At 42.5% G+C, this 14,504-nt stretch overlaps 1 protein-coding gene across 3 annotated transcripts in view; it reads right to left on the bottom strand.

Annotated features, from left to right (window-relative positions):
* The window catches only part of BCOR (BCL6 corepressor), a 314,117-nt gene that overhangs the window by 107,290 nt on the left and 192,323 nt on the right, over nt 1–14,504 (bottom strand). For all 3 annotated transcript variants that reach the window (XM_073616331.1, XM_073616330.1, XM_073616333.1), the window contains one exon: nt 4,642–4,721. The gene's annotated coding sequence lies outside the window, so the exon portion shown is untranslated. The remainder of the gene's footprint in view (nt 1–4,641; nt 4,722–14,504) is intronic.

Raw genomic sequence — 14,504 nt, 5'->3', positions numbered from 1 at the left:
TACACTGCTATCCTCTCCCCACCATCTACATAGTATCTAAAATGGGTATTCCAAAATCCCTCTTATTTAGAGATTATGAACATTTTCCAGAAGGAAAACTTACATCAACTCAACCTTCCTTAGGATGTCTACTGTATGTAAAGATGCAAAACAAGCTCTTATGACCTTGCACCGGGTCGCTATGGTGACTAGAAGTTGGGTCCTGGCACCTGGGCGGGCTGCCCCAGAATGCTTCCACACACCCCCTGCTATGTATCACAGGCTCCTGTTGCCCATCTGCAGGCCCGGGACCGGCATAGCAGGTTCCGCCGGTAAAAAGGGAGGGAGGAGAACGGACACAAGTCCTTGTTGCTGACTCAGAAGGCCAGGAAAGAATGTATTGCAGTGTGATGTGCATTGCATTACCTTCAATGGAGTACAGGGGAGGCATCTAGAGTCTTGTGACCCTGCATGTCTCATTAAAGAGAACCTGTCACTAAAAAAATCATCACAAGTGATGTAAAAAAAAAAAAAAAAAAAAAAAGAATAGTGAAAAAAAAAAATTGAATTGTAAAAAATTTAAAAGTAAAGAAATTCAGCGCTTAAATGTTCATAAAAACAAAGTAAATTTAACCACTTGCCTTCAGGGCACTTACACCCCGTTCCTGCCCAGGCCATTTTTCAGCTTTCAGCGCTGTCGCACTTTGAATGGCAATTTCGTGGTTGTGCTACACTGTACCCAAACAAATTTTTTATCACTTTTTTTTTACTTAGTTTCTGTCTGTAAATTTTGTAAAAAGTAATTTTTCTCTTTCACTGATGTGCGCTGATGAGGCAGCACTGATGGGCACTGATAGGCTGAACTGGTGGGCATTAATGGGGTGGCACTTATGGGCATTGATTAGGTGGCACTGATGAGGAAGGCACTAATATGCCGCACTTATGGGCACTGATATGTGGTACTGATAGGCGGCACTTATGGGCACTAATGGGCGGCACTGGTGGGCACTAATAGGCGGCACGGATAGGCAGTACTGATGGGCACTGATGGGCGACACTGATGGGCATTGATCAACAGCAGTGATGGGCATTGATGGGCAGCACTGATAGCCAGTACTCACTGGCATCGCTAATGGGCACTGATTGGTGACAATTGTGGGAAATAGTTGGCACGGATTGCTGGCACTGGTGGGCAATGGTGGTGATTGATTAGTGACACTGTTGGCACCATGTTGTAATCAGGGCACTGATGATCAGTGCTCTGATTACATGTGTAGAAGTCCCCCTGTGTGGAGATGCCGCTGACTGGCTCTCCTCGCCACACACTGTCAGTGTGAGGCGAGGAGCGCCGATTACAGGCATCTCCGTGTTTTCATATGACCGGCTGTGATTGGACACAGCCGATCACATGGTTAAAGAGCCGCGGACGTGGCTCTTTACAGAGATCGGGGATGCGCTGTGTCCTAGCAACACGGCGTGGCCGCCGCATTGCAAGCGCGCGAGAGAGGCCGTTCTGGGATGCCGTCTCACCGCCCCACCATCATTTGACGGTGGGCAGGCAGCAAGCAGCTAGAGAGGCACCTGATTGATGAATGAACCTTGACTAAACAGATGAACAGTGATCTTCCACCAACACCACAATAAGCCAAGCCTCTTACCCTTACAACTGGACCACTAGATTATAGGTGGTCAAAAACGCCCAAACATCAATACCATGGACTGCTTCATGGTGTAGTATATCAAAACTGATTGAATTTATTAAAACCACATCTATATACTCACACAGCAGTAGATATAAACAAGCATGTCATATGAAAAGTTCCTGATGGTTTCAAACTGACAAGATGGCCATGGTCCTCATGCACAGGGACGCCACGCGTCCAAAAACTCCACCCAAAAGCATAAATCCCCCCCCCCCCCAAAAAAAAATTTAGGCCCCCTCCACCCCCACATATATGCATGTACAAATGCAAATGCACACTTTGGGGCGCCTACAGCTGAAATAGTCAATTGCAATACACGTTACATATCATCGCATACGCAGGAATGAGAGCAATAATTCTAGCACCAGACCTCCTTCGTAACGCTAAATAAAGCTTTGTTAATTCAAAAAAAAAATGGCTCCTAACTTTTTTAGGTGGCTCCCAGATTCAAAGCAAATTTGTCAAGCCCTGCCTTACACGATCGTTATTTAGAATCTATCAACATTTTGGGATATTTTTGCAACCAGTATCAACTTACTATATTTTCTATGGGGGGGGGGAATAAAAAAAAATGCTTTTGCCTGTATTTATCTACTGCCTCTCGAATGACGATTTTATTTGTTATTCTTTTTTTCAGATCCCGAAATCTTTCCTGATAAATATATAGAAAACTGTTGAAATCCTAGGTATATGTACGAACAGCATTACATTGATGTGCATAGTGCTGATTTAATAAACATGCTCTCAGTTCATTTGTTTCCTCTAATGGACAGTTGATTATACTAAGCATGTTTCCTGAAACCTACTATAGCATAGATTAATACTGCACGGCCTGATGAAAAATGGGTGAAAAAAACACTGAGCAACTACATGGTTAATTCAGTGTTGTCAGAGGGAGTATGAGAACATTACCCTACCATACATTCCAGGCCTCTCTGGCAGAAAAAAGGGTTGTAGGACAGATGAACAATCACGGGGAATATTCAGCATGCTAGCAGAGTAGATGCAGCGTAACAGGCTATGATTGAACGGAAATAGTCTGCCATCTGTCCTGAAAGAGGCGTTTTCGTAGCTTGTTGTTGCAAAGCTGTTCCCAGCCAGGGGAATGCATGTTGTTAAAAGCCTGGATAAGTTCCGAGACGTGTGCGGGAAAAGGCTGAGATCCCACAACAAGAGCTGTAAAGATCTGCTGCCACTTCTCTGTGCGTAATACGCAAATTCTTTTCAACTTTCAGAACTTTAGACCAGTGGTGGTTAGTGTGGACAGCAATTCCAAATGTCACAAAACAAAATATAAACAAGGGTTTTGTAACAAAAAAGGCAGAGGTATGCTTGTCTGTTGCTCATTCTTTCCAAGGACAAACCAAGAAATGAAGGCCTGCCCTAGAATATTTTATTTATTAGATGTACCCTATTTCTGAATGTAATTTATTAGAGTTGCCATAATGGGATGGTGGTATGAAGCATACGAAAAGTAAAGTTGGCCATGGTTTGTTTTTCCATTAGTCAGCAGGTTGAATGAAAAAAAATGAACAGATCCTTCCATCCACACAAGTGAGGTATATGGAAAAATACCCCTGCTGGGACATTGTATTCTGACAGCGGGACTCTCCACGAGTCGAGGAAAGATTTCCAACATTCTCGTTCAACAGAAGTTGATAACGACTGACTTTTGTCAAGTAGGGGTGGCCACACATGGATCAAAATTTTGGCTGGTCCCTACATTTCAATCCATCTATAGCCAGCTTAACATGGAGTAAGTGTCCAGCAATTCAGCAGCACAGTGTCTAAGTGTAATATCTTGGCAGGTTTGCCATTTCAGAGTTGTCTACCACCTACATTTCCCTCCAGTTTCCTCATGCCAGCAACTCAGACATCATTCTTTAAACTATAGCCATGGCTAATCGGCTAAATTCAATGTATAGCTTGCCAAGTTCAGAACTGTGTGCCTACCCAGGTTCCACATTGACTTTACCAACCGTCAGTCCAAAGCAAGTGATGGAAAACTTTATAAACCACCAGCTGTCATTTTAGGCCTGCATTGACAGGTGTAAGCTACTACATATTTATGGGTGCTGAAGGCTACAACTTACAAAAATCTAAGCGAAAAAGCTCGAAGAAGGTTCACCCATTGACCACCCAAAACCCCAAGCCCTACCTTACAAGCTGCCTCTTAGGACATGTAGTGGTGGGTAATGACCAGATTTGCTTCCTCTCACCAAATATTGGAATTTCATGTAAAAAAACAATGCTTGACCTTTAGCACGTTTCCTCTCAATTCCTCAAGAGGTATACCCAATATGTATGTTCTACTTCTACAGAAACTGACATTTTCCATGTTATTTTTCATGCACACCATTCAAACCATGGCATGCCAAAGCAAAAACAATTTAACGGTGATCTCAATATTTTAAGAGGATACTTGTGATAAGGTTAATGGTGTCAATACCTTTTGAGTCACTGGCACAGAACAAATACATGGCAAGTATTTGATGCAATCCAGTGATTTAAGCCGGCCATACATGGACGGAAATTCAGCCGGATCAGCAGGGATCGGGCGAGATTTGATCCATGTATGGGCAGGCTGATTGTACCCAAGCCGATCCATCGATTGACTTTGATTCAGCCACCCATGGCGGATGGAAAGAAAATTAAGTCATCTATAGGCTGCTTGCATTTAAAAAACAAACATGGAAAGAGATTATCGAATTTACTGCCTGAAGTTTAGCTTCAACCTCATTCGATAAGCATCACAAGGAATTAAGTCCAGAAAAACCATTGCAACCAACCAGAATTTACTTAACAACTGTACAAGACTATTATGATACTATGGATACTGTACATAGGAGTTGCATGCCCATTCCAAGCGTCTGCTTTTACATTAGGTTAGAATCCTTCTTTAATTTTATAGACAACAAGATCATACACAAATTAGGGACCTAATGTCTTTTGCACTTACCAAGTCTGGTGTTTAAAGCCGATATCTAGCACTCAGTCCACTAAACTTCTTCTGGCTCGAAACAATTTCATACCATCACCCTATAGGGGAAATTAAACAGTAGAAATCAAACATCTAGTTAACATTTTCAAAAAATTATTATGAATTACTATGACTGGCCATAAAAAACCTGATTTTACATTTAAATGAGGATTGGGCAATTTATATGAACCCGAGGAAGTGATAATAGTGCGCTTTTGACAATAAATGCAGAGATACTTTCCAATCTCTATAAATTTGCCAATCTCCCTCTCATTACCACGGGGGCTCCTTTTCAGTCATTTGGGTGAGTTCCTGGGGAAACAGTGGTTACTCTCAGTCCTACAGATGACTTGTAGATATTTTCCCATCCATCATACTTGTAGAGATAACTATAAGCCTATGGCTAGTCATAGTAACCAAAGTCTAGTACACACTGCTATTTTTTTTTTCACTCAACGCAGCAGGCTGATTGGAAAAAAAAAAGCTTAGGTCGGAGCCATTGTACTAACAATCTGACATTAGTACAGTGACCCCCCCTGCAGCGTTATTGTGTTCTGACAGTGGGGACGTCCTAATATGTCCAACTGATTGTTTTCCCCATTGATAGCTAGCATTAGAGATTAGCTATAGGGTTAGAATAATCAGTGAATAACAGTTCTCACAGAAGACAGGTTTCTTCCAGGTACTCTGGTTTCCTCCCACACTTCAAAGACATGCTGGTAGGTTAATTGTCTCCTGTCTAAATTGTCCCTAGTATGTGTATATATGAATGGGAGTTAGGGACCTTAGATTGTAAGCTCATTGAGGGCAGGGACTAAGGTGAATGTGTATATGTAATGTATATGTGTAAAGCGCTGTATAAATTGACAGCGCCATGTAAGTACCTGTAATAATAATATTAATAGCCAAATGTCGTTTTGTGATCATGCTGTTGGGTGATCAAGGATTGCCAGTGCTGGTCAATGTCTTCTCTTGCTCTTTGTAAGTTGAGGAGCAGTTATAAGGCCCTTCACAGTGACACTGGCAACGCACTATATGTGTGTGTTGCCATTAACTGTTAATTGAACCCAGTACACATGCAGTATACAGTGCATTTGCACTAGAGCGTACCACAAAGCAAATGCTCTGCGTGTTGTGGTTCAAATTGTTTAAAAAAAAAAAAATAATAGAGAAGGAACTTCAAAATGAATGATCTGCCTAATGCAACACGCATCAAACTCGTGCATTGAAGCACACTGCGTTGTGGTAAGAATGGACCTTTTTGAAAGCATGCAAGGGTAGCAAAACCAAGGAATCGCCCATGTAGGAAATCTTTAAGCATCTGGGAGACACCACAACAAGATTAATCTCAGATGTACTAGATAGAACACAGAGATAAACTTGTGAAAGGGCCTTTAATTAACAATCTCATTCCAGTCTGTAGGAGCCATGAACACTAGAGCATTAGCACAAAGCAACTGAATTGTTGTATAGTAAGACAGTGAAAAGGGATCAACACAATTGGCGATTAAAAATCTTAAGAGTGCAAGCTTGTATTGAATACCTGTTGCAGTTAAAAAAAAAAAAAAAAAAAAAAAAACACAGGAAATGTAGGATGTAGCTCTGAAAACTGGCCATGTTGCTATGCCATTTTTATTAGGTTAGCAATGTATCCAGCTAAGCCTCCAACCAGGAAGGCAAACTTTTCTAATGTGAAGGTATTGCTAAACAGTATATATTGTAGAATAATTAAAGGAAAAAGCTTACATGTGCCTTCATTAGTCTAGAGCTGGAGAACATATTAGATTGTACATTATGTCTGATATGTGATTTAGCAGCTAATTTATTAAAGTGACAAGGATCAATTTGCTTTTATCTTAGGTAAATTTTTATCCTTTGATTTTTGCCATTTTTTTCAACACGGGGGCTTTTTCAACACTGGAAATAGACAGGACTTATTTTGCCAAATTAGCCTTTCAATGCCTCCTATGGCATAACAGCTTTTAGAAGATCCGTCATTATTTTTTTAACTGTTTTAGGCCTCGTGGGACAAAGTACCTGTAGTACTTTGACCCATGTTCCTAGGTGCTTCCTAACCCTAGCTATGAGGTCCAAACTTCAGTCCCTCTGCCGTGGGCCGTTTCAACAACAGCTAGGAAGGAGAAAGACACTTTTTAAGGGCAGTGTGTCCCAGCTATGAGCACTTTCCTGGACAAGCATTGACAACATCAGTGCTAAAAAATATGCAGTCACTGTGCTAATGCAACTGGCTGGGAAGGAGTTAACATCAGGGGCAATCAAAGGGTTAAATGTGTTCCTAGCAAGTGCTTGTGTACTGTCAGGGAGGTGCTTTTACTAAGGAAGGGCACAGATCCATGTCCCTGCTTTGCAGGAACATAGGATCAATGCCTTCCCTACTGACAGAACAGCGATCTGCCTTGTTTACATAGGAGCAGGCGGACGGAGAAATCATAGGTGCCGGTGGACATTGAGTCTGCAGTACACACAGCGGGAGTGAGTCGCCGGCAGCGCGCATCAGACCCAAAAGTGTTGCATCACATACTAGGTACGTGATTTGGCGCAGCTGTGCCACTTTGCCACCGTATATCTAAATTATACAGTCGGCAAGTGGTTAAACATACTTTTGAAAGTGTTTTGTTATATTTGTTTGATAAGTACAAAAAATGCCTGTTGATCCTTCCAATAATCTTGACAGCTGATAACTTTCTGTGCTCTCTGCTTTTGTTGCATTTTTTTAAGTCACGTTGTTTTTGTATATTTCGGAGTACCGTGGAATCCTTCCCCTCTTTATCGTAGACTTAAGGGGATGTTTTTGTAGTTTCTGTCTGTATGGTGAGTGATTGTTGTCACCATAGGACAAGAATTGTGTTAGTGGGAGGATCACCAGGTGCTCTTGGATTTAGCTATGCTTTAATGGTTTTGCAATGGGGCCCTATAATATAATGGGGGTTATTTACGAAAGGCAAATCCACTTTGCACTGAAAGTGCACTTGGAAGTGCAGTCGCTCTAAATCTTATGCCGTGTACACATGACTGGACTTTCCGGCAGAAAAGGTCTGACGGAATCATTTCATCGGACATTCCGATCGTGTGTGGGCTTCATCTGACTTTGTCTTTCGAAAATTCTGACGGACCTAGAAATAGAACAGGTTTCAAATCTTTTCGACGGAATCCGTTCCCATCGGGAAAACCGCTCGTCTGTATGCTATTTCGACGGACCAAAAACGAGGCAAGGGCAACTATTGGCTACTGGCTATTGAACTTCCTTTTTCTGGTCCCGTCGTACGTCATCTAGTTCTAAACGATCGGACTTTGGTGTTATTCTGCCGGAAAGTCTGGTCGTGTGTACGCGGCATAAGGGGTATATCTGAAATGAGGGGGAGCTCTGCTGATTTTATCATCCAATCATGTGCAAGCTAAAATGCTGTTTTTTATTTTCCTTGCATGTCCCCCTCGGATCAACAGTGAGTTTACTCCAAGTGCACTTGCAGTGCAAAGTGGATTTTCCTTTAGTAAATAACCCCCATAGTCATGCACCTGCATGAACTGATACGGATATGACAAATGGGCCATGTTGGGGTGCAGTAATAAGCCAATGAACTGATCACTAAAAGTGGTTGTGATTTTGCGATGAGTGGTTTTTTCACCATGTAACTACAGCATCTATACATAGTTGACACACATAATGGCCTGTACACACGATCTGAAAATCGGATGAAAAAAAACACTTTTGAAGCAATTGTACGATAATTGGATCATCAGTACAGAGCTTTAGAAAGCCGATAATGACAGCTCATTCGATATTATCCAATCGGACAAACATGAAAAGGTTTCTCGTATGACACCAGATTGTGCGATTTTCGTTTAATCGGTACAGTTGTTGTCCGAAAATACAATAGAAATACACTACAACACATGACATCACTTCCGATTTTTTATTCTGTCGTACGAGAATTTTCGTAACTTTAGTAACCTCTTCATTTTCGAAATGCGACTAGCATACAAAAAAAAACGAACGATCTGTCGTCCGATTTTCGGATCGTGTGTACGGGCCATTATTGAGAATCTTTACAGACACATATTTCATTAATGGTTGTATACCCCTTACCTATGGGTAAAATGAATTTCTCCTAAACCTATACGGTTTAGGAGATATTCACCTTGCATGCAACCACTGACGTCAACGGTGCATGCGCAGTTCGAAGGTCCGGCAAATCATGTAGGAACTTGCCAGAACGGAGGGCTCCCGCGTGCATGCATAACGTCATCGTGGCTCCGGCCACTCACAGCACCGGAGCAGCGAACCCAGAAGAATCGACGAGGCAAAATGTCAGCTCCCACGGTGGTGACCAGGAGACGGTGCAGGGGCTTCATTCTAATGTAAGTATTCCATAATGAGCTAGTATGAGGTGCATACTAGCTCATTATGCCTTTGCCTTATAGTTTTTTTTTTTTTCTAGGTATACAACCGCTTTCATTTCTATGCACGTGCATAGAGGTGCATTTCTTTGTATTGTTAGACAGATGCGTTATCTTGTGTCAATGTGTGTACCTTTTGTAGGTTATCATGCGTTTTGACGCATTTTTGATTTTGGAGTGGATAGGGTTAACAGCCATTAACCAAGGCTTAATACCGGTTGCCAATGCAAACCACATTTTAAGCTTTTTCATGTGCTGCCAGTGATTTCTATGGGTCTCTCAATGCATAAAATGCACAGAAAAGAAGGTCACATTTTTGAAAATGCATTGCAACGAGATGCGAACAGGCATGATTTTTATTATGGAGGAGTTGGACACGTGTTTTAGCGCACTGCATCATGTGCGTTAAAATGCAACAGCGTAAATGTGTTCTCCATCCTCTAAAAAGTCCCAGCCTGCTCCACACAAACAAACTATAATAAGCATCCAGCCAAGCATGTGGAAAAAGATGTCTCCCTCACACCAGGCACAGAGATGTGGTTAGCAATGGGTTGCAGGCAGCTCGCTCACAGCACAATACGTGCAGCGGAAAAGCGAACGCAACTGAAGTATAAGCTGTGTCATAACCGCTGCTCCCCGCTATGTGTCTGTGATTGGGAGGTCTGCCCAGCCTCCTGCCTTTTAACCTCTCATGTTCAGGAACTTACTCAACCTGTCTATTGCCTCTGCATTCAGCTCAATTGTGACAGCAGGCCTCTATGTCGATCCATTTCACCCTCTTCCATGAAGAACATTGTGCTAGCTATTACAGGAATCCATTGCTAGACAAATGATGATGCCTGCCATTATAATCAAGCAATGCAACTGTTAACAGAAACCCGTCTGCTAGTTTACTTATTTGCTGACTGTAATCCCCAGCACAACAAGGAAACTAACCAGTCATTTCCATTCTCTTTTCACAGGAAATATTCCTAGGGTTAATAAGCTAAGGCTAAGGAAACTTCAGGCCTTTGTTTGCTATTAAGGAACCTATAGACACCGGGCTATCCACAAGGCAAGCTAGGCATCAGCCTAGGGGCCTGGTGATGTCCAAGGGACCCAGTTACAACCTTCCTGCTCCTGCACTAAACCAGGCAGATAGCACCGGTAGTCACAGATGTGTACCTGCCACCACCCCCTGCACTTGGAGGGAGATGATGTCTGATGTAGCAAGTTACAATAGTACGGCCAGAATGGATTCTCTGTAGTTACTGCAGTCTTTATCAATGTCAAGAAAAGAAATGGGGGAAGGCAAAGCTGCTACTTTATCTATCAGTGGATGGCCCTGCCTGATCAACAAAAGTCAATCAACTTATTTCAGAGGAGCTGGATTGAAAATTATTATCCAATCATGTCCAAACTAAAATGCTGTTTTTTATTCCCCTTGCATGTCCCCCTCAGATCTACAGCGACTGCACTTCCAAGTGCACTTTCAGTGCAATTTCAAGTGCACTTTGCACTTGTAGTGCAAAGTGGATTTGCCTTCAGTAAATAACCCCTATGTCTTTTATCCCTATCGCTGTTGGCATGCCACTGGAAGGATCCTTCCCTTTTTTAGTGCAGAAAAAGGAAAGACCGTTATTACTCAGATCTGCCTGTCAAAAGGTGGCCACAGATCTGTGAGGGCGATCCTTCATGCATCTACCATAAGTTCTGTCTACCCTAGGGGCAAGCTGAGAGCTCCATAAACTTGTAAGGTCAGTAGCCAACAGTGGGCAGCTGGTAAGATTAGAAACCTACCATAGATAGGAGGTTGTCAGCTGTGACATGTGGTATGAGCAGCATGTGTACTGAAGATATTCATGTTATAGTTTTCCTGTATAGGAAGGGATGGAAAAATGTGGATACTGTACAGTATGTAACCACAAAATGACCCTATTTCTGGCACACATTCATGCAATCAAGAATGCAGACCACACCACAGATGGGTCTGGACAGGACTGTGGTCTGCATTCTTCTCTGCTCAATTTGAACTAAGTGTGCATCTCCAGGGAAACCAAATGCGGACTTATAATGAACGTAAATATGGTCACCTATGGCTTATAGCAAATGTCGTTATCACGTGTGTATATAAGGCTAGCCATACATGCATAGGTTTTCTCTTTTTCAGCCCACGGACTGAACAAGACAAATTAATCAAGAGGAATCGACACTGTTGGCTATTGTATTCAGACAGCCGCAGTACGCACGGCTGCCTGAATAGTCAACTAGTGACTGCAGTCACCTAAACAATAACCCTCAGTGGATATAGTCACTGTTTGACCCACAGTTTTCTACCTGGTCCTTTTAATTTTGAACATACTTTTGTTGATCCGGGTGGTTCCAATAGGACAACCCATGGATCAAATTTAAGCAGTATATGGGCAGCTTAATTATGTAAGGCAAGTTAACATCATGCATTGCACTTTAGTTAATTATTTTCTTTAATATATTTATATTTCTATAGCACTCCCATTCAGGACCGAAAGCACTTCATCTGTTTTTGGGGCAGAAGGTGAGGCAGCAATCATGGGAGCACTAAAAGGACAGGATCCAATTAACCTACCAGCATATCTTTGGAGTGTGGGAGGAAACAAAGGTACATGGAGGAAACCCATGCCAGCACATGGAGAACATGCAAACTTCATGTCGTTAGTGTCCTGACTGGGACTCAAGCCAAGGACCCCAGTGCTGCAAGGCAGAACTGCTAACCACTGTGCTGCCCTTTATGCTAATAATTGGAGCCTGACTCTACATAGGGCAGTAGAATATTAACACTGAAATAAAGGTCGTGGAAACATTTGATAGATAATTATAAGACTGTGTACCAGCCACACACCAAACTCTAATGCCCTGTACACACAGTTGGATTTTCCGACAGAAAATGTGTGATAGGACCTTGTTGTTGGAAATTCCGACCGTGTGTGGGCTCCATCACACATTTTCCATCGGAATTTCCGACACACATAGTTTGAGAGCTTGCTAGAAAATTTTCCGACAACAAAATCTGTTGTCGGAAATTCCGATCGTGTGTACACAAATCCGACGCACAAAGTGCCACGCATGCTCAGAATAAATTAAGAGACGAAAGCTATTGGCTACTGCCCCATTTATAGTCCCGACGTACGTGTTTTAAGTCACCGCGTTCAGAACGATCGGATTTTCCGACAACTTTGTGTGACCGTGTGTATGCAAGACAAGTTTGAGCTAACATCCGTCGGAAAAAATCCATGGATTTTGTTGTCGGAATGTCCGATCAATGTTTGACCATGTGTACAGGGCATAAGACCCCATACACACTATTAGATTTTCGGCAGATTTTTGTCTTCAGATTTACCAAAACCATGTAGTGCAAGGGCCTGCCTGATTGCATACAAACTGAAACTCTTAAAGCGGAGTTCCACCCATTTAAAAGTCAGCAGCTACAAAAATGTAGCTGCTGACTTTTAATAATCAGACATTCACCTGTCCCACAGTCCAGTAATGCTGGTGTACGAAGCCCCGCTCCTCTCCCCCTCCTCTCCGAGGCGCCGGCATTCTAACTGTGGGTGCCCGGCTGTGGCTTTACAGCCGGGCGCATTGTGCATGAGCAAGCTGCACTGCGCGTTGTGAATGGTCGGGCAATCTTCTGGGATCTGTGACATGTCCCAGAAGATTGCAGGGGGGGGTGAACTTCCTTCTGGCGCCGCGGAGCCAAGGGAGGAAGTGGGAGCTGGGTGCCAAATGTGGCATGTCAGGGGGACACCAGTACTTAAAATGGAAGTTCCATTTTTGGGTGGAACTCCGCTTTAAGGTTTGACCGAATATTACATGGTTTTGGTAAATCTGAAGACAAAAATCAGCAGAAAATCTAATAGTGTGTATGGGGTCTTACAGTGTCCAAGTGACCATCCAGACTGCCGTAACTCCAATCACCCCTCTAGCCTCAGAGACTGATCCCGACTGAGAATGCAATGGAAACTTAATCTATCTTCAATTCGTTTCACTTTCCTGAAAATAATACCCCAACGCATGCCCACATTTCTCACACCAGGACCCTCTGCAATACACAAGCCTACTCTAATCTTCCATGGCCCCTTGTTTATCGACTGCACCAAGACATCTATAAAAACAAACTTTAATTCCATTCAGTAGAGACGCGAATGAGCAAGGCCACAATATATTAGATAAGGGAAAATTTGGTGATGCAACTTCAAGCAAAATCCGTTGTTCTGTAGAATCAGCGTGAACTTTTTCCAGCCTCGTGGCTTGGAAAGGAATCCCCACACCCCTTTTATTATCGACGGATTAATGTCTGTAAATGTTCCCAGTTCCGAGCCGTCTGCGCCATTTTAAAGTGAGCGTCGGAGAGAGGGAGGTGGAGGGATTTTAGCTGCTGGAGACAGCTAGAAGAAGAATTATATGCAGTGGGGGGCAGGTCTGGCAGTAATGTGCATTTCAGGTAATTATGCAAGCAATTCAGGCCTGGAGCAAAGTCTCTAAAGAGTTGCATTAACTAGCTTTAACGCTTTCTCTGCTAGGCCCTATTAGCCAGGGTCTGCTAGAGACTTCTGCTTTTTGCAAAGCGAGACAAAAGGAAAGGGAGAAAACAGTAATGATGTGATTTTAATGATATATCGAGGTATGTGCTGTACAGGCAGCAGCAGAGTATGTCAGACTGTTGCAACAGTGACAGCAAACAGCGGTGCCGATACATCAGTCTCATTGACATACAATTACACAGTGTAAGAGGGATGCAGAGTTGTAATATACAGTATGTGGTGTAGGAAAGACTGCAATACATGAATCAACAGAGGATGAATTAGGGGAATATAAATCAGAGGTGCAGGCAAAGAAGGAATTTATTCTCTAGTAAAATCAAGGAAAAAAAAGTAATAATTTCAAACGTAAAAAATACAGTGAGCCATGTTTGCTGATTTACAGATTTGGAAACCTCCAAATATAAAGTGTATTTATTAGAAAACTGAAGTCAAATTTATAAGAGCAAAGTTAGATTAGGAGCTTATTCATTAAAATAGTGCAAACTATGCAGAGTACAATATCCCCCATCAAAAAATTACATGGCCTTATTTAGCTGCCTGTACTGTGAAGTAATTCATCTTCAAAATCATAACTGAAACAGTAAGGCTACATTCCAAGGAGCAATTAGGAGCATACTGTACAGCAGATTTTTGCAGCAAGAATCAACAGATTGTTGCGACTGGAATTAAAGTTGTAGGAGAATAGCTGCGTCCAGGAAGTTTGTACAAAGTAATGACTGGCTGACAGTGGCTGCCGCTGTTTGCATGTAAATCACACATCCAGCGGTTACCTGTGGTTAGGGATAAATGAGCAACTCTGGAAGCAGAAAGATTGCATCCAGGGTCAGACATCTGCCTCCATGTAGAGGTGATCACTTCTATTAG

This window comes from Aquarana catesbeiana, linkage group LG02, assembly GCF_042186555.1.
Source record: "Aquarana catesbeiana isolate 2022-GZ linkage group LG02, ASM4218655v1, whole genome shotgun sequence".
Lineage (NCBI taxonomy): Eukaryota > Metazoa > Chordata > Amphibia > Anura > Ranidae > Aquarana > Aquarana catesbeiana.
The sequence above is the reverse complement of the archived record's forward strand: the minus strand, read 5'-3'. Positions and strand labels throughout refer to the sequence as shown.